The 19,486-nt window shown below is 34.7% G+C and overlaps 2 pseudogenes; both read right to left on the bottom strand.

Moving 5' to 3' along the window:
• Positions 1 to 7,403: 7,403 nt before the first annotated feature.
• On the bottom strand, positions 7,404 to 8,332 carry LOC130850013 (olfactory receptor 4A47-like; annotated as a pseudogene).
• Positions 8,333 to 17,997: 9,665 nt separating this feature from the next.
• On the bottom strand, positions 17,998 to 18,928 carry LOC130849853 (olfactory receptor 4A47-like; annotated as a pseudogene).
• Positions 18,929 to 19,486: the final 558 nt, after the last annotated feature.

Below are 19,486 nucleotides of genomic sequence, written 5' to 3'. Positions count from 1 at the left end.
GGAAAGGACAAACACGTCTATGACATGTATACACACTTGTGTTTTGGTAGCAAAATTCATTTTTGAAAAGAGCCAAGATTCATTCACAACAAAGTCTTAAAATTTGGGGACTTGTTTAGCTGAGAAGAACTTTCTTTGGTCAACTGTGGAGTAATGAGTCCTGTTTTGTTTCTATGTATGCCTTATAAATAATCTCCTAAAGCTGTTTTCAAAGAGGAACGGAGATTCAAGGAACTTAAGTGTAAAGCCAAGTTTCTAATAGTGAAATGTCACCTGTATTTAATTGCTACTAATAACTGATAAACTAATAGAGTGCCACTTTCTATGGCATGTAATCAAAAACTCTTCTTATATGCCAAACCATAATATAATACCAGCCCCAAGGGATTCTGTTCAATGTAAACATCACAGGAGGTGGAATAAGAGTAGGTGGACTCAAAGCTGACTTACATGTTCTATGATCTAGTTATTTAATCTTTCTGATCTTCCATTTTTTTCTGTAAAATTACTAAATTTTAATTTTATAATATTGTTTTGACAATTTGAGAACACTTTAAAAATTTCAAATCAGTTTAAATATAGTATAACTAACTTTTATAACAACTGGCTTTCACCCAACAGAATGAGAAACCCAAAATAATTGTATTTTTTTTTGTCTTCAAGCTTTTTATTTTTCTTGAAGTACAGTTGATTTACAATGTTGTGTTAATTTCTGCTGTACAGCAAAATATATACTTTCTTTTTTATATTCTTTTCCATTATGGTTTATCCCAGGATATTGAATAAAGTCCTCTGTGCTATGCAGTAGGACCTAGGTGTTTATCTATTCTGTATGTTTTAGTTTGCATCTACTAACCCCAAACTCCCAGTCCATCGTTCCCTTATCTGTCTCCCTCTTAGCAACCACAAGTCTGTTCTCTATGTTTGTGAGTCTGTTTCTGCTTCCTAGGTAGGTTCATTTGTGCCATATTTTGGATTTAGCATATAAGTGATTTCATATGGAATTTGTCTTTTTCCTTCTCACTTACTTCAATTAGTATGATACTCTCTAATTGCACCCATGTTGCTGCAAATGACATTATTTCATTTTTAAAATTTGTTTAATGGCTAAGTGATATTCCATTGTATATATGTACCATATCTTCTTTATCCAGTCATCTGTTGATGGACATTTAGTTTGTTTCCATGTCTTGGCTATTGTGAATAGTGCTATTATAACCATAGAGGTGCAAGCATCTTTTTAATTATAGTTTTGTCTTGATAAATGCCCAGGAGTGGGATTGATGGATCATATGGTAATTCTATGTTTTAGTTTCCTGAGGAAACTCCATAGTGTTTTCCATAGTGGCTGCACCAATTTACATTCCCACTAACAGGGTAGAAAGGTTCCCTTTTCTTCATATCCCCTCCATCATTGGTTATTTGTAGATTTTTAATAATGGTCATTTTGACTGGTGTGGTGGTATCTCATAGTTTTGATTTTCACTTCTCTAATGATTAGTGATGTTCAGCAACTTTTCATGTGCCTCTAGGCCATGTGTATGCCTTCTTTGGAGAAAGGTGTATTTAGGTCTTCTGCTCACTTTTCAATAATTTTTTGTTGTGGTTGTTGAGTATTATTATCTTTTTTTATATTTTGGAAATTAAGCCCTTGTAGGTTGCATCATTTGCAAATATTTTCTCCCATTCCCTAGGTTGCCTTTTAATTTTTGTATGGTTTCCTTTGTTGTGCAAAAGCTTGTAAGTTTGATTAGGTCCCATTTGTTGATTTTTGTTTTTCTTTCTATTGCCTTGGGAGACTGACCTAAGAAAACATTGGTACAATTTATGGCAGAGAATGTTTTGCCTGTGATCTCTTCCAGGAGTTTTATTGTGTCTTGTCTTATCTTATGTTCAAATCTTTAAGCCATTTTGAGTTTATTTTTGTGCATGGCATGTGGGTGTGTTCTAACTTTGTTGATTCACATGCAGCTCTCCAAGTTTCCCAGCATCACTTGCTGAAGAGGCTGTTGTTTTCCCATTTTAGACTCTTGCATCCTTTGTTGTAAGTTAATTGATGATAGGTTTGTGGGTTTATTTCTGAGTCCTCTACTCTGTTCCATTGATCTGTGCCAATATAATTTAAAATATTAGGTATAACATGTGTGTGTAAAGAGAGTACTGGCAAGTATCTTCTTTCTATTTTGTATTCTATGCCATCCTAGATACCAGTAGGCCATACAGCTTTGTGAGTACCAACTCCTTTTACAGGCAGGGACAGTATATATCTATGTAATTAGAAAAGAAAAAAATTCAATTACTACAAGAAAGGGAGGTTCCGATGAAAGGCTGTTATTTTTAATGCTATTCTTTGAAAGGTTTGAAAGAGTACCAGGTTTAGATTTGGAAGGGTGCAGATCTGATACTATCTCTGTCTCTGATATCGGGTAGATTATTTAATTTTTTTGAACTCCATTGTTCTTCATCTGTGAAATGGGAATGATCATAATTATGGTGTATAAGTGTCAGGTGAGAGGTAAGGGAAGGGCTTCAGTTATTCGATTGCTGCATTTCCAAGGGTGATTTGCCTAATTAAGTTTTTTCGGACCTTAATCATAATCTTGGTTGTTCTCTTTATCTCCAGTGATATCACCAGGATAATTATTGTGTAGAACAGGACTTAGGGAACTCCGCTCTCTGGGGGAAATCAAAAAAGAATAATTTGAAGTCAAATCAACAAGAGGGAAAAGTCCAGTCTGGGCAGAAATGACATGTGTAAAAACTTTCTGTTTAAATCATGACATTCAAAATAAGCAAATCTGTTTAAGTTCAAGCCTTTTCTTTGCAGATGACATCTGATCTGATTTCCAGAAGATGATGAATGTTAATTTAGAACAAGTCATTTAAAGATTCAAATGTAGAAAAAGTCTGCCACACAGTTTGTCATCTGTTTTCAGACAGGCAGGAATCTGTGTTAGTATGGAAGTGCAGAGAGAAAACATTTGTGGGAGTATTGCCTTCATCTCCAAGTTCTCATGGGGCATTCACCAAAATAAGCAATACACTAGGATATGATATATTACAACACATTTAAAAGAACTTAAATAATATTTATACTTAGGATTGTATATATCATATATAGTAATTAAGCAAAAATTTATAACAAAAATGTAATCATTTCCAAGTTTTTACAATTAAGCATCACAAGCCTAAATTACCCACAAACATTTTGAAAAATAAATTGCCTATGGAAAGATGATACATATGTATATAAAAGAAGTATGAATGATACTTGTGAAAGATATATGACTATACTAATCAAAACAGTCCTTGAAAAACTAAAAATAGAGTTACCATATGACCCAGCAATCCCACTACTGGGGATGTACCCAGAGAACACCATAATGCAAAAAGACATATGCACTCCAATGTTCATTGAAGCACTGTTTACAATAGCCAGGACATGGAAGCCACCTAAATGTCCATCAACAGATGAACAGATGAAGAAAATGTGGTACATATATACAATGGAATATTACTCAGCTATAAAAAGGAATGAAATTGGGACATTTGTAGAGACACAGATGGATGTAGAGACTGTCATACAGAGTGAAATTAGAAAGAGAAAAACAAATATTGAATATTAACACATATATGCGGACTAGAGAAAAATGTTACAAATCAACTGATTTACAAGGCAATAATAAAGACACAGATGTAGAGAACAAACATATGGATACCATGTGGGGAAAGTGGGCAGGTTTGGGGGGGATTGAACTGGGAGATTGGGATTGCCATATGTGCATTACTTTTAAGAAAAAAAATACCAAATTGTACACTTTAAATACATTGTTTATTGCATGTCAATTGTATCTCAATAAGATTTCATTTAAAAAAAAACGAAAGTGTCAACATAAAAACTGACACATTGACCAATGAATGGAATAGAAAACTGAGAATTAAATCCAGGTTATATCGTTAACTTATCTTTCAAAGGGAGCCAAGAATACATTATGGGGAAAGGAAAATCTCTTCAGTGTTCTGAAATCTGGATATTCATATGCAAAAGAATGAAATTAGACTCTTGCTGTGGTTTGACTATTTGTATCCTTCAAAGTTCTCTTTTGAAATCCAAATGTTCAATGTGATGATACTATGAAGTGGGGTCTCAAGGAAATAATTGGGATGAGAGCAGAGTCTTAGTGAATAAAATTAGTGTCCTCATTAAAAAGGAATATTGGCGAGAGGTAGAATATTCAGAACACTTGTACACTGTTCATGGGACTATAATTTGATGCAGCCATTATGAAAAATAACCTAGACATTCCTAAAATAATGAAAAGTAGAACCACCACATGACCCTTCAATCCCACTTCTGGGTGTATATCCAAAGGAAATGATATCAATATCTTGAAGAAATATCTTTCCTGCCATGTAAATTGAAACATTATTCAAAATAGCCAAGATATGAAAATAATCTGCGTCTGACAACAAATGAATGGAAAAAGAAATGGGCTGCATAAAAGGAATGAAATATTATTCAGCTGTAAAAAAAGAAAAAAAAATTGTGCCTTTGGAGATATGGGTGAACCTGGAATAAACCAGATACAGAAAGTCAAATAGTGTATTATCTCACCTACATGTGAAACCTAAAAAAGTGAAACTCATGGATGCAGAAAGTAGAAAGTGGATTGCCAGGGCTGGCTGGTGGGCTAAATGGGAAGATGTTGCTCAATGGTACAGTCATAAGATGAATAAGTTGTGGGGATCTAATATATAGTATGGTGGCTATAGTGAATAATATGGTATTGTGTAATTGAAAGTTGCTAAGAGAGTAGATTTTAAGGGGTCTTACTAAAAGAAAAACAAACAAAATATCAAAATTATAATTACATGAATAATGGATGCATTAATTAGGTTAATTGTGGTAATCATTTCATGATCTATATGTATATCAAATCATCACATTGTACCTCTTAAATATATACAATTTTAATTTGTCAACTATACCTCAATAAAGCTGGGAAAAAGAAAGACTACATACTGTATGATTCAATTTCTATGACCTCCTAGAAAAGACAAAACTATAGATAGAAGAGAAACAGCGTCTGCCAGGACCTGGAGGTGAAAGGAGGAGGTGATATAGAGGAGCATGGGGTAATATTTATGATGATGAAACATATTGCATATTGGTTGGGATGTTGGTTACATATGTATGCATTTTGTCAAAACTTATAGAAATTGAGCTGTAAAGGGTGAACAATGTACTGTGAAAACTGAATATTATGTAAAAAAGGAAAATAAAATATTTCCTACATTAAATTAACAGACATTTGGAAAATATAAGAAAAGATTCTATTTACTATAGCAGCAAAAAAAATCAGAATGTCTAAACTTACAAAGAGACGTGCTGGATCAATATGAACATCAAAGAATACTTGTTAAGTGGAAAGAACTACCCAGGCTGTAGACAAAATTCTTAGTTCTCTAAAAATACAAGCACTTTCTAAATAAAAACTTTTTAAAAATACTAACTAAACTCACTTTTTGCTAGACTAGGTTATGGAAATTTAATTTCAAAATGTGAATATGCAATAATAGACATAGTTCTGATAAGGAATAATAATGAAGGAGTCCTGGGCTTATCAGGTATTAAAGTATATTTTAAATCAAATACAGCTACATTGTGTGTTAAATGGCACATGAATAAAGAGATCAATGGAAGATAATAGAGGCCTGAAGTGGAACCAAACACATGCCATATTTTAGAATGACAGTTGGGATACTAAAATCATGGGGAAAAATAATTATATGTCTATAAATATGGTCATATTTAAAAATAATTAAAATGTAATTCCCAATGAAATCCTTACATGAAAATAATATGTCAATGGTCCAAAAATTTAAACATAAAACGTAAAACAACAAAAACACTTAAAAAGTAAATGTTGGAAAATGTGGAAGAATATTTTGGTATCATTGAAACAGAGAAACTCTAAGCAGGCTCTAAAACACAGAGGAAAGATTGATTGGTTTAGTAAGAGTATTTCTATATGGCCAAAAATATTCTGCACAGTATAAAAACATGAAAAGCAAACCACAATCTGGAAAAATAACAATTCCACATACATGTTAAATGGGACAATTTCCTTGGTATATAATTAAGTCATAAAAATAAGTATGCAAAATATCAGCAATCAATTAAAAGACACAAAATTTATTAATAAGCAAGTTATGAGAAAAGAATACAAACCACCTTAAACATGTGAATAGGTCCCAAAATTAAATTCTATTGATTTATTTATAATTAAAGTATACAAATGAAACAATGTTTCCTTAATTAGACTGTCAAATACCACAGATGTTTATCCAGCACTGGTTGGTGGAGAATGTGGTCAAATAATAATTGCCGGAAAGAAGGGAGTAGTGAGTTTTGTACAAACTCATGGATGGCATTTTGGCAATAACTGTGAACATCAACATTATAAATACAGACACCAATCAATTCAACAATTTCACCTCAAGGAACTCATACTTAAAAAATTTCAAAAATATTTAATTGCAGAATTATTTATCATAGAGAAAGACTGGGAAAAAATGAAGAGGAATAGATACATAAACTTTTGTGTATCTTTATAAAGATGTAAGGCAGTTTGAGGAAAAAAATGATTTAGGGCTGTATAAACTGGTATATAAAGATCTTCAGAAGGCAGAGTAGTAAGATAAAAAATTTATTCACTGAAATATGAAAACAAACACATGTATGATGATATGTTTGTATTTGCAAAGATTGTTACTTGAAGAATCTTAGGAACACAGTAGAGTGACTGTATCTGGAAGGACTGAGAGATGTTTGTCTGGAATAAGAAGGAGGTTTATATTACAATGTTCTATTTTGCATAAATTCTATTTTTAATATTTCTTATTTGACAACATACTGACATGTTTATTTAAATATATATTACACTAAAATTTTCATATGTAAAGCAAATGAAATGGAATACATAGGATAGTCTATATCACATTAAATATTTTAACAAGTATAATAAAAATAATGAAGATAAAAGAGAATTTAACTGCAAATAAAACTAAGAATAAGAAAGTAATAAAATAAAATGTAGAAATTGAGTAAAAAATACTGTAATTATAAAAATTTTATTGACCAAAAATATATGTATTGTTTATTGATTCTCTACCTTTCTAGGTGAAGTGACAAACTAGACTTATACAGTTTATATTCTGGCAATGAATTGTTATTAAAAACATAAACATACATTAATTTTTGCTTATAATTAACATTAATTCTTTGGAGAAAAGTTTACATCAGATTTATGAAGACGTTTACATTTCAAGATTGGCCCTAATAATAAATTATTATCTTCATGATGGACAATGTACTTATTTGTTTTTTGTTGACAGTGTACTTATTTACTACTTGATCTGCATTTTCTTCTCCAGTGAGTTTTCATAGCATTAATCATCTCAGAATTTCTTAAACTGTAGATTAATGTGTTCAGCATTGGGGTTACAACTGTATAAAACACACTCAATGATTTGTCAAAGGGGAAGGTCTTAGCAGGTCTTGCATATGTGAAAATACAGGGAACAAAGAAGCAGACAACCACAGTGATGTGAGAACCACAGGTCTGGAGGTCTTTCTGCCTCCCTTTCTGACTCAGGTTCTTCAGAGAGTGCAAGATGACTCCATAGGAGATGAGTAAGAGCAGAAAAACAATAGCGGAGCTCAGTCCTCCATTGATGACCACTAAGATGCCAATGACAGAGGTGTCAGTACTGACCAGTTTCAACAAGGGGTACATGTCACACAGAAAGTGATCAATGACATTGGGCCCACAGAATGGGAGCCCATAAATAGTGCTAAGTTGAATTACTGAGTGCACAAAACCTCCAACACAGGACACCACTAGCAGCCCAACACATACCCTTTGCCTCATGATAACCAAATAATGCAAGGGCTTACAGATGGCCATATAGCGGTCATAGGACATCACCAACAGAAGGAAGACCTCTGATCCACCAAAAAGGTGTTCTGTAAAGAGCTGGGTCAGGCAAAATGGAAGGACATGGTATTTTCCCCAAAGAACAAGTCTGAAATCAATCTGGGGGAAATAGAAGAGGAATAAATTAGATCAAGAAATGATAAACTAGCAAGAAAAATGTGCATCAGTGATTTCAAGGTCTTATTGACAGTCATAGTCACAACAATGAGCAGGTTGCCCACCAGGGTCAAAATATAGAAAAGCAAGAACACAATGACAAGGATTTTCTGCTATTTTGGATTCTGTGTGAGGCCCAAGAGGATGAAATAAGTTACATTGTTCCTTGGTTCCATCTAGTCTGGACAGGAGCTGACTTTACATATTAGAAGCTGTACATATTAGAAGCAGTTTACCTGCAATACAAGGGGGAGATCTTTTAGTTGCACTGTAAATTACTCTTTATATTTATCCATTCAATTAAAATAATGTGTATGGAGAATCTGTGTCCAATGTGTCACAGACATTGTGATTACCAGGTTGAATAAGGCGTAGTTCCCTATCCTGTGATGTGACACATAACAAGGGATCACACAATTCCAGGCCAGTGCATTAAGGGACATCAAAAGAATATTCATACAATTCTAAGAGTCACAGTGTAGGATTATATCGATCAATCTGGAAAAGAAAAGGCTTCCTGGAGGAAGCAATGCTTTAGCTGAGTTTTCAAGGAAAAGTAAAGGGACAAGAAAAAATGGGAATGGAACTTCATGGAAAGTGCACCATTTATAAAGTCACAAAGGTATACTACCTGAGTCCCACATAATCTAATTTACATATTCATTGACAATAGATTGAACTGTATATAGAAAGTCACTGCCTTGGATTGTCTCAGGACTCACTGAGACTTATTTCTTAGGGTCTTTATTTGGATATTCCTCTTTTTCCTGACCAATAAATACTGAAGCAGTCTAATTTTCTATCTCCAGCCCCTATATCTACCCTTATTTTGAAACTCATTCATGCAACATCTCCATTTTGGACATCTCTAGTTGGATGTCAATTTGGTATATTTAAAGGAAATTTAAAAATTTTCTTCAATAAAAAATGGTGTTCCCTTGGGACTTCCCTGGTGGTCCAATGATAAACAATCTGCTTTCCAATGGAAGGGATGTGGGTTCAATCCCTGATCAGGGAACTAAGATCCCACACACTGTGGGGCAAGTAGGTCCGCATGCCACAACTACAGAGCTTGCACACCTCATCTAGAGAGCCTTCATGTCGCAAACTACAAAGCCCACAAAATCTGGAACCCACGTGCCACAACTACAAAGCCCATGCACCCTGGAGCCTGTGTGCCACAAATAAAGAGAAAAACTGCATGCCACAACTAGAGGGAAGCCCATGTGCTACAGCAAAGAGCCCAAGAGCAGCAACGAAAGATCCCACATGTCTCGATGAAGATCCTGCATACTGCAACTAAGATCCGAGGCAGTGAAAAATAAATAAATAAATAAAATAAAAAGTTGAAAAAAAAACAAACACGTCCCCCATATCATTAAATGGTACCACCTTCAATGTAATCATGCAAAAAAATCTCACAGTGTTTTTTTCTTTTTTACTCCATTACTGATCTCATATTACTTATTCACACCTTTAAAAATACTGTTGTCCCTAGTTTCAAAATATATCACAAATTTGATCATTCTCTACCCCTATTTCCTACCTAGCCCAGTGAAATACTTTGCAGAAAAGTATGTCCTCTTTTATTCTTACCTCCAACAATTTGTTCTCTTTAAGCAGCCCAAGTGATTCTCTTTAAATTGTGTTCTGATCATATGACTCAACTGCTCAAAACTCTCACAGTGGATTCCAATCATGCACTCCCAATTTAATATATCACTTAATATTTACAGTAGCAAAAATGGTAATCTCCACTTTTTATTTGAAATAATTGAGGCTCAAGTCACCTTATAAATTTCTCCAAGGCACACATTTTTAACTGACAAAACTAGAATTGGAATCTAAGCTTGATTTATTTCAAAATGATTTAATTTCTTACACAATATAGTCCCACAATTGTGAAGCCTGGATTCCACTATTTAGTCTCACCTTGTGGAGACTTGTTCACAATCTTAAAGAAGACTTTTTAACTCACTCATAGAAACCTGGAATTCTTTTTATCCAGTATGACAACAGAAGTCAAAAGACTGCTCCAGGATATACTTTCTTTCATTCAGCTGTCTGTTCATTTCCTCCAAGGACTCTTCTGATTGTTCAGAAGAAGGTTTATATTTGGACTGTGGATTATTTAAAGTAATTCCACAGAGCTCACAAAAAAAAAAAAAAAAAAAGTTTACCACGTTAGGATAATTTAACAAAAAGAGCCAAATATTTGATGTTTCCATAGGAAGACAGCAACTAGCCATTTCCCAGGGAAATTTATCTCAGATAACTCCCCCCACCCCTTATTTCAAAATAGAAAAATACCATTCAGTTGTTTAGTCCTTCGCATTCTATAATGTTGGTGTGGCCAGACTAGGTGAATCGAAATTTTGGGATGCTTCTTTCCCTTCCTTTCCTTTCTTTCATTCCTCTTTCTTTCTTTCTTCCTCTTTCTTTCTTTCTCTTTCTTCCTTCCTTCCTTCCTTCCTTCCTTCCTTCCTTCCTTCCTTCCTTCCTTTCTTTCTTTCTTTCTTTCTTTCTTTCTTTCTTTCTTTCTTTCTCTCTCTCTCTCTCTCCCTTTCTTTCTTTCTTTCTCTTTCTTTCTTTTCTTTTTCTTTCTTCTCTATTTCTTTCTTTTCTAATGCATTGCCTTAAGCCTAACAAAGAACCTTCTGAAAAATGTATATGTTCCTAAAAAGATATCATCATTTTTCCCAATAGGGTCAAAAATCACTGGAAGTTTTATCTCTTCTAACCTCATTTATCATTTGCTTAGAATTGGAATGTGTCCAAGACTGATTCTTGCTTAATTACATTCACTGGGATTTTCCACTACATTTTAAAAGCATATGTGTATGTAAAGATTCTACCAAACCATATCACAGAATTATGGTTAAAAAGATGTAACATGGAGAAAAAAACAGCTTTATAACAATTTTCAGACTATTTCCATACAAGAACAAAATATCAGTCCAACCATTTTGTTCCAGTGAAGGTTAATTTATCAAGTATTTTGCCACTTACCATAAAAAGTTTATCATTCTTTTTATTTCATACTCAGTTTATCATGCCTTGACATTTATTACATTTATAAAAATTTTACTACCAATTTGGATATATTTAATTTTTTATCCAATTATTATTCTCTTTTAATTTAAGGTAACTATTTTATGCCAGGAACTGTGTTATGGGTGAGGAGGGAGCAATTAATAAAACAGGAAGTAAATTTTGTAAACGTTCCTTCCCACATGGATCCTATATTCTGATAATAGAGTCAGACAATAAAGAAGGAGACAATTTAATCAAGTAAGTGTAGTCTTATGCAGTGCTTATAGGACAACAAATAGAATACTTTGACAGAAATAAGTGGGAGAATTCTATAATGTAATCAGAGGAGAGCTTCCCTAAAAGGGGATGGGTAAGCTGAGATCTAAATGATAAGAATGGTTACCACTGGAAGCACAGTTACAGAGTCAAATTAAATAAAATTAATTAAATTATCTCACTTCAGAGATGAATTAGTCTATGTGTAGAAAATTCTAAAAACTTAACAGGAATTTTTATTTCAGTACTGTTACAAGGGAGTGGTGAGAGTGTGCACTCTTGTCTTACTCCAGATTTTAATGGGAAAGCTTTCAGCCTTTCAGTGTTGAGTATAATATGAGCTGTGGTTCTGTCAGGTACTACATTAATTATGTTGAGATATTTTCCTTCTACACCCAATTTATTGAGAGGTGTTTTTGTTTGTTAGTTTCATTTTTTTGTTTTTTTATCATGAAAGATTGTGAATTTCCATACTATTAATGAAACAACACAAAGAGGAACTTAAGAAAACAGTTTCATTTACAACAGCATCATACAAAATGAAATACTTGGGTAAATTTAAGAAGGAGACAAATGTCTTGTGCATTGAAAACTACAAGACATTGCTGAAAGATATCAGGGAAGACATACATGAATGGAAATACATTCATGAGCTGGAATATTTAATATTATTAAAATTTCAATACTACATAGAAAGATCTACAGATTTAATCCAATCTCTGTCAAAATCCAAAACACATTTTTTGCAGAAAGGAAAAAAAAAAATCCATCCTAAAATTTATCTGAAATCTCAAGTGATTCTAAATATAAAACATTCATACTTCTTGATTCTAAAATATAGTATAAAGCTATGGTAATCAGAAGAATCTGGAATTGGCATAAAGACAGGCACATAGCGTGGAGTGGCCAAGATGGTGGAGTAGAAAGACCCTAAGCTCAAGTCTTCCCATGGGCACACCAGAATTACAATTATTTACAGAGCATCTACTGATAAGAATGGTCTGAAGATTATCAGAAAAAAATCCTTTATGACTAAAAATATATAGAATAAAACACAAAACAGGTAGAAGTGGTGGATGTAGGGTACAGTCTAGTCTCATACCTCAGGTAGGCAACTCACAAATGAGGGGATTATCCAGTTACAGAGATTCTCCCAAAGGAGCAAATGGGTCTGAGCCCCACATCAAGGTACCCAGCCCAGGGTTCCTGCACTGAGAAGATGAGCATCCAAAACATATGGCTTTGAAAGCCAGTGAGACATCTTTTCGGGGGAGCCAGATAACTGTGGGAAGCAGAGACTCCAGTCTTAAAGCTCACAAACAAAATGATACACAGTCCATGATTCATGGCATAAATAGAAATTTGAAAGACCCACTTGCTGATCTTGGAGAGACTCCCAGAAAGAAAGGAAGAAATTAAGACTCACTTGGAAGACAGAGCCACTGGCAGCAGACTTTTGGGGTAGCTCTCCCATGACAAGGATACTGTGTTGGCAAGCACCATATTGGAATACTGCCTCTTGCTTTTTAGTGTTGGGACCTAAACCTGCCCACTGGCAAGGTAGAACCAATCTTGGGAAGCCCCAGGCCAAGAAGGTAGCTGGGCAAGGACAAACACTTACCCACCATCAGGCTGGCTGCCTTAGGACCCCTTGAGCCCTAGCTGACTTGGGAACAAGGCACAGTCACCAATTGGCCAGCACCATTCCCAGGACAACCTCACCCACCAAGGTGGGGGAAGTACCAGACCCAGGACCCATGTAGCCCCTCTGCATCCACCTGCTTGTCACCTTAAGCCTCAGAATCCCTGGGACCTGCAAACTGAGGTCCATTTCCATGCACTAGTGAATTGGCTTAACCCCAGGACCCACTGAGTCATGACCGTGAACACCTGTGGGTGGACACCAGTAATGGGACCAGAAGGGATTTCCAGCCTGCCATGTTAGAATGCAGCTGACTCACCAGTGAGACAGCACTAGCCCTGGGATCCTCTAGGCCCTAGTCTCACCCACCAAGGAACCAACACCAGTTCTGCGCTCCCCATCCCACAGCCAGAGACCCAAGATCTGGCTTGGCCCACCAATTTACTGGCAGTAGCCCCAGGACCCTGCCTCACCAACTAGTAACTCTCTGGATCCCATCCACTTGGCTACAGCCCCAACCACCAGCAGAAAAAAACAGCTTCAGGAATGCTGTGGCCCTGCAGTCAGCCTTGTCAAGACCCAGTCCAGCATTTTTTCTGTATATATCATTCTAGTGTGATAGTATGGCAAAACTAATTGTACTGAGATTTTGATAGGGCCTTTTTTAAAGAGCTGTTGCACCTCCTGAAAAAGTTATAACATCTCTGAAGAGGATACCACCTTCTTTCTGAGAGACAAAGATCATCTTGAGTCATTTTGTACCTTCTAGCCAGACATATCAAGTCATGGGACTGGAGTCTGCCCAAGACATTCTTGATTGTGATTTTCCACCAAATTTTAAAGAACATCTATATACAAAGATATTGTTCAACCAGTCAAATAATTAGGACCAGGAAGATGTAACAAGGAGAAAAACAAAGCTTCAGAACCATTATGGAACTTTTGCCAGTAGAGTATAAAATATACAAGCCCAGTCATTTCATCCAAGGGAAATGAATTTTTCACTTACTTCATCACTTAGTCATAGCAAATTTTTCTTTATTTTTATCTAAACTCATTTTTTCTGCCTATAAGTATGGGGTTATGAACATTAAAATTTTATCCAGAATTTAATGCAATAACTAATTATTTATCCAACTAAATATTTTAAAAAGTTTATGGAATGCCTACCTTTGTCAGGCTCTATGCTGTGAGCTGGAGAAAACAGTGGTTTTTAAACAGAAAAAATAATCATGATAAAAGTACTGCCTGCCTAGATCTTATTATACAGTTAGACTATAAAACAGGGAGCAACTTAATAAGGTATTAATAGTTTGTAATCCATGCTAGTAAAGCAAAAGAAAGAGTACTATGATAGCAAATAAGAGGGAAAGTCTACTGTGGGATAATAAGGTAGTCAGAAAAGGTTTTTATAAAAGATAAATTGTAGCTGAGTTCCAGTTCGTGACAAGCAGCTATGATGAGAAGCACTGTTACATGTCTTAAGCACCAACATTGAAAAGACCTTGGCAAGTTCAAGGCACTAAAAAGTCATTTTGCCTGAAGGGAAACAGGAAATAGAAAGGGTAGAACAAACTGAGGCTGATGAGGTGGACAAGACACGAACCCTGCAGAGAAGAACAGATCTTGGTAAGGAATTTGGATTTCACTTAAAGTTCTTTTAAAATTAGTGAGTAAAGTAAGATATATATATATATATATATATATATTAGTTAAGGGGAGCATCCATCTCATAAATATCTCAAATTTAAGGTAGAAATCCTCCTTGAGATGGGCTATCAAATCCTATGCTACGCTATGCTAGTGCCAGAAGGTGAAGGAATGTTGTATCCATTTGTTTTTCTATGTCAGCACTAAACACAGTTACTACACAACAGGTATTCACTAAAAATCAATAATTATATGCATAGCTTTCTGTGGTATCCATAAATTTCCTCTCTCCAGATTTCTCATGGTCCTTTATTTCTTCTTTTCTTCCTGTGTGTAAGGTAGATACATGGACATTTTGAAATTTTCTAGGAATGACCAACTATCTAGGAGATAAATGAAACACATTTTATGAGATTCTAACCCTAACATCAGGAGTGAGAATACCTCAAAATCTCTTAAGTGCAATCTGCATAATCCACTTTTCCAACTTAAAACCCAAAGAACGACCTTCTCCTATGCCCCTGAGTATTTGTGCAAATCTTTGAGCAGGTATTAGTTATCTGAGGTTAGTCATTCTGAGAATCATATTGGTTCTGAGCTCAGGAAGGTGGTGGCACTTCGCAGTTTAGTCAATGGCAGCATGATTGACATCAACAGGACAGCACCTCCTTAAGCATCACCATCCTGTCCAAGTGTGCTTCTGCAAATTATTAATTGTAGCTCAGATTAGAATCTGTGAACCAAACACTCCAAAGATTCTACAAGCCATTTAATTGCAAATAATAAATTATTTCTTCTTAAACTAGATAGACAAGCCTCAGTGTCTTCAGATGAGAACCTTTACATATACCAAATAGACTTAAAATTCTCCATTTCAATGTATCACCTTTAATGGAATGTCATCAATTTCAGAAGCATTCCAGTTAAAAAGTGCCTAAGCAATTACTCTTGAGAGGGTTAAGTAGAAATGATGGTCATTCATTCAATAAATATTTATTAAGCATTTATTCTGGGCCAAGTTTTCTTCAAGTTTCAGGATGTGTGATGTTGAACAAAATACACATTCTATAATGCTTTTGAATAAATAACTTCCTATATATGGAGTCTTTATATGTGCTGCTTACATGCTATATTGAACTCATGTTCATAGGAAAATAATGTTTTGACTCCTCAGACAGGTATGGGAACTCACACACACAGCTGTGTCACCTCAAGTTTTGGAAGTACAGGGCCAATATGGAACAGAGAACAAGAAAAAGAGATTCAAGTATGGCCAAGGAGATAGGGGACAGATCCAGCAACAAGAATGCTTACAAGGCCATTCAGCTTCATAATTTTCTTCTCCACTGGCAGAGAGAAATTATGCACAAGGCTTCCTAAAGCAAGATTAATTAATTAATTCATATATTTATTTTATATATTTATAAACCCTATATATGTGTATATGTATATAGGCATATATTTATATTTATATTTATATTTATATTTATATTTATATTTATATTTATATTTATATTTATATTTATATTTATATTAGTATAACACTTTAGGCCATGTGAGTAGTTCTATTACAATTTAAAAGACCCCAACAATATAATGTTGACAATAACTAACATTTATAAGCACTTAGTTGTCTAAGAGCTTATATAGATTATTTCATTTGATCTTGAAAATATCTCCATCATTCCTCATTTAACAAAACTCAAGGAAGGCATATTTTGTCAAAATTTACAAGTGCCAAAGCTAAAATTTGATTTCAGAAGAATCTTCTTCAAAAAGACTATGCTCTTTGTTATTAGAGTGTACTAAACCTTATCATCCATTCATCAAAAATGTACATGAAATATAGAATACATAAAATCCCCACCAACAAAAGAAAACTATAAGAACAAGGTTATTAAAATGAATGACTGGATAAGATTATAATAAAAATGAGTTTTTGTTTCCAAGTCTAAGTTCATACTGCTCACTGCATGTCAGGCCAATAAACTGAAAGACAAGTTGTTAGGGCAAGGAATAGCAACTTTATTTGGAAAGCCATCAGAGTGAGGATATGGTGGACCAGTGTTCCAAAGAACCTTCTTGCCTGGCTTTGGATGCTAGTTTCCTTATAGAACAAAAATGGAGAGGTGAGCTGGCAAAGTAAAAAAGGTGGTAAGTTGTTGCAAATATTTCCTGATTTTGGCCAGACTCCAGAGGGCATATATTAATTTCCTGTTTCTTGCAGTTTTTCACAGGTGGGCCTGGTCAGGATGTTTTCTTGAGCTAAACAAAAGTATTTTATCTTAATGCTAAGCCAGAGGAGGCAGGGTTCCCCATGACGGGCCATTCTTTTTTATACTTTAAGCTATAGGCAGCATCCCTTTAGTGATTAACTTGTAGCAAAAGTAATAGAATACAAAGGTTAAAGTACAAGAAACAGATCCAATATGGAGTTACAGTTATATCAATTTTAGTATATATTTATAAAAAAGTAAAGCAGTATGAGGAAATTGAGAATTAGGTCTGTATAGATTGGTATGTAATGATCTTCAGAAGGGTAAGTAGTGCAATGCCAAACTTATAGACAGAGACATAAACACACACATATATGCAAATATAATTGTATTTGCAAAGATTATTAGTTGAATCTCAGGAACAGAGTGCCTGCATCTGGAAAAACCTGGAGACACTGATTTGGGATGTGTATGAGGTTTATTCTACTCTCATTTTTCATGGATTCTATATTTTACATTTATAATTATCCATCATATTTTCCATTTTGATTTAAAAATTAAACACTAAACTAAAAATTTAATGTGTAAAGCAAATAGAATTGAAAAAAGAGGATGGTCTATATAGCAATAAATGTTTTTACTAGTACAACATAAGAATGAAGATAAAGGATGAGACTCTGACTTAAAACTAAGAAAGAGAAAGTAATGAAAGTAAATATAGAGGTTAATTAAAAATTAGTGTAGTCTATACAAATTTCATTGACTAACTCATTACATGCTATTTATTGATGCCTTACTGTAAATGTATTTCACCTCTCTAGGTGCAGTGATAAACCAGGCATTATAGAATTTACATTCTAGTAGGGAAAATGCCATTGTTTATAAACAAATAGTTCATTCTTTGATTTAATTTTTATAAATCCTTTAGAAAAAATAGAAGTTTGCATCACATTTATAAAGACTTTTCCATTCCAAAGACATTGGTCCTAAAGCTAAATTAGATTCTTCATGATGGATAATGCACTTATTTAATACTGGATCTGATTTTTTTTCTCCAGAGATTCTTCATAGCATTGGTCATCTCAGAATTTCTTAGACTGTAGATTAATGGGTTCAGCATGGGGGTTATGACTGTAAAAAACACGCTCAATGATTTGTCAATGGGGAAAGTTTTAGCAGGTCTTACATATATAAAAATACAGGGAACAAAAAAGCAGACAACCACAGGTGATGTGGGAACCACAGGTCTGCAGGGCTTTCCATCTCCCTTCCTGATTCAGGTTCTTCAGAGAGTGCAAGATGACTCCATAAGAGATTAGCAACAGCAGAAACACCATAGTGCAAATCAGTCCTCCATTGGCCAACACGATGAGGCCAATAACATTGGTGTCAGTGCAGATGAGTTTCAGTAAGGGGTACATGTCACACATAAAGTGATCAATGACATTGGGACCACAGAATGGGAGCCCATATATAGTGCTAAGTTGAATTACTGAGTGCACAAAACCGCCAACCCAGGACACCACCAGCAAGACAACACACACCCTTTGCCTCATGATAGCCAAATGATGCAAGGGCTTACAGATGGCCACATAGCTGTCATAGGCCATCACCAACAGAAGAAATATCCCTGATCCACCAAAAATGTGCTCTATAAATAGCTGAGTCATGCAAGATTCAAAGGATATGGTATTTTCCCCAAAGAACAAGTCTGAAATCAGTCTTGGGGTAATAGAAGAAGAGTAAGCAACATCCATAAATGATAAGCTAGCAAGAAAAAAGTACATCGGTGAGTTCAGGGTCTTACTGACAGTTATAGTCACAATAATGAGCAGGTTGCCCACCACTGTCAAAATGTAGAAGATCAAGAACATAACAAAAATAACTTTCTGCTCCTTTGGATTCTGTGTGAGGCCCAGGAAGACAAAGTAAGTTACATTGTTCTTTGGTTCCATTTAGTTTGTACAGGAGCTGAGTTCACATATTAGAAACAGTTTACCTACAAAACAAGGGGGGGGGTTAAAACATGTTATAAATTAATATTTTTATTTATCTGTTTGATTAAAACAATGTGTACAGAACAACTGTGTCCAATGTGTCAGGTATTGTGAAAACAAGTTGTATAAGAGATACTTCCCTACCCTTTAGTGATATGCTACATAATGAGGGATCAAACAATTCTAGACTGATATAATAAGTGCCCTTATTAGAATACTCACACAATGCTAAGAATCACAGTGTAGAGATATATCAATCAAGCTTGATTTAGAAGGTGGTTCCTGGGAAAAACAATGCTCTGAGTTTTATAGGAAAAGTGATAGAACAAGAAAAGACAGGAAGGGAATTCCATGAAAAGGTATACCATTTCTGAAGCTCCAAAATTGTAATAATTGAAACTCACATAAGCTAATATACACATTCATTGTGAGTAGAGCAAACTATGAATAGATAGTCACTGCCCTGAATTGTCTCAGAACTCACTGAGACTTCGTTCCTGGGTCTTTAGTTGGATA

Source organism: Hippopotamus amphibius, chromosome 3 (genome assembly GCF_030028045.1).
Source record: "Hippopotamus amphibius kiboko isolate mHipAmp2 chromosome 3, mHipAmp2.hap2, whole genome shotgun sequence".
Taxonomy (NCBI): Eukaryota; Metazoa; Chordata; class Mammalia; order Artiodactyla; family Hippopotamidae; genus Hippopotamus; species Hippopotamus amphibius.
The sequence above is the reverse complement of the archived record's forward strand: the minus strand, read 5'-3'. Positions and strand labels throughout refer to the sequence as shown.